Raw genomic sequence first — 2,260 nt, forward strand, 5'->3', positions numbered from 1 at the left:
CGTCGCGGCGGGACGACGGCGGCCAAGAGGAGGAGGAGGAGGCGATGGTGGTCGGGGGCGGTGGCTGCAAGGGGCAGGAGCTGACCTACGAGCTGCAGCAAGGCTACCGCATCCTGGGCGAATTCCTGCAGGAGAAGCACCGGGGCCTCACCGCCCCTTTTCTGCAGCCCTTAGGGGGCGTTGCCACCGGGGAGGAGGAGGTGGCCGAGGGGTCGCGCAGCGGGGGCCGGGGCAGTCGCGCCCTCCCACAGCAACCGGGGCAGGGCATGTGTTTGCTGAAGATGGAGGAGAAGTTCGCAAGCGGCCAGTACGGGGGCATCACCGACTTCGTGGCGGACTTCAGGCTGATGCTGGAGACGTGCTACCGCCTGCACGGCGTGGACCACTGGATCTCCAAGCAGGGTCAGAAGCTGGAGATGATGCTGGAGCAGAAGTTGGCGCTTCTCTCTCGGTAAGCAAGCCCGGTCCCTGGTGGGACTGACAGACTGACACAAACACACCCTCACACGTGTCCGAGGATGGGTTGGGCCAGGGGCCTGGGGGCGGCGCTGATAGGTGCTGAGTCGGTGCTGGCGAACACTGGGAGGAGGAGCGGCGCTGGGCGGGGGCCGGGAGGGGTGTGGTGGGCGTGGGCAGATCCGCGTTAATCGCACCTAGATGGAGAGCCTAGAAGGAAGCCCAGTCCAAAGCAGGTAAGCTTGGTAATGTGAAGTGGAATGATTCCCCTGGGAAGAATTGTAACGTGAAGGCAGAGGAAAAGTTTTTCCGTGATGGAAGTTGAGCTGGCATCTTTTAAACAGTTTTAGCATGACACACTAAAAAGTTTCTGGGAGGAAGTATCTTAAGAAAAATAATGTTGGCTCATGTTAGGTGGTGGTTTTCAAATTTAAAAGTAATTGTATCTTCTACTACCCATGTCAGCCATCGGAGATTTATGAATGTTACTAAACGGTTAATAATTACTGTGGCATACTCTTGATCTTTTTCTCTCCGAGGAGACCCAATTTTTGCAATAATGGGGAATACATCAACACAAAAATTTTAACCAGTTTAGACGTTCCGTTTATTCTACCAGAAATTGCTGGCAATTCAGAGAGCACTGTGTTCTTGGTATACACCACCCATGTATGCAATTACAATATTTTTCTTTAGTAAAAGAAAATAATGTAACACAGGAGGATATTACAAGAAAACATGCTGATATTTTATAATAATTGTATGGTTGATATGAGCCAATTTCTCAAGTGTAAATTATTTTAGAAAAATAATTGAATGTGGTTGGAAATGGTAGTTAAAGTGGCATAGTAGTTTGTGTTCTTGCTGAGTAAACACGACCAAGTCACTTAAACTTTTTGGCTTCAGTTTCCACATCTATAAAATGGGGATAATAGTATTTACCTCACAGAGTTGCCATAAGGATTAAACAAGTTAAAAAATGTGAAGTCACCAGTGCTAGCCCATATGTGCTAGCCAATCTAATAGTAGTAGTTTAATAAAATGAATATAGGCCTCATATTTGAAACTGGACATTAATTTATACTTTTACTGAGTAGCTCCTAAAAATTGTGTTAATTTTTAATCCTTGATTTATAATTGCAATTTTTAAAATAATCTCTATTTGTCACTGGCTTCCCATAAGCTTCTTTTTTAAAGACTATCAGTGAGTTATTTTACTAAAAACAGTGAAAATAGTGCTTTGCATATTAGGGAGCTCTGTTTAAACTGAGAAACCTTTTCTTGAGCCCTCTTGTAAAGTAAAATTATTTGGTAATAGAATAATTACTCAAGAATTTGCTTTGTAAATTGTTTTAAATACTAGTGTTTCTATACTTATATAGTATGTTACCCTTGTCTCCACAATGCATTATCACTATAACTCACATTAAAAAAAAAAAAAGGTCAGCCCATTCACGTGTCAATATATATATATATATATTTTTTTTTTTTTGGAGAGGTTTTTGCTATAGGGTGCGTGCGTTCTTCAGAAAGACAGAGACAGAGAGATAGAAAGTGAGAAATCACCCCCTGGGGGGATGGCCACCGCCATAGTCCATTCTCCTTTTGGCATCTTGGGCACGCACGCACACGCCCCCAGCGTGATTTTAAGCCACCGGGTCTGGGACTCAAACCGCAGTCAGCTACATTGGAGTCTAGCAACATAGCCATTATGCTAACTGCTGGTCCCTATGCAAAATTTTTGAAAAGAATTATTTCATTTTATTTATCATTTTTAAACTTTTCTACAAGGTGCATGTACGAG

The sequence above is a fragment of the Tupaia chinensis genome, unplaced genomic scaffold (genome assembly GCF_000334495.1).
Source record: "Tupaia chinensis unplaced genomic scaffold, TupChi_1.0 Scaffold000121_1, whole genome shotgun sequence".
In the NCBI taxonomy this organism is placed as follows: Eukaryota; Metazoa; Chordata; class Mammalia; order Scandentia; family Tupaiidae; genus Tupaia; species Tupaia belangeri.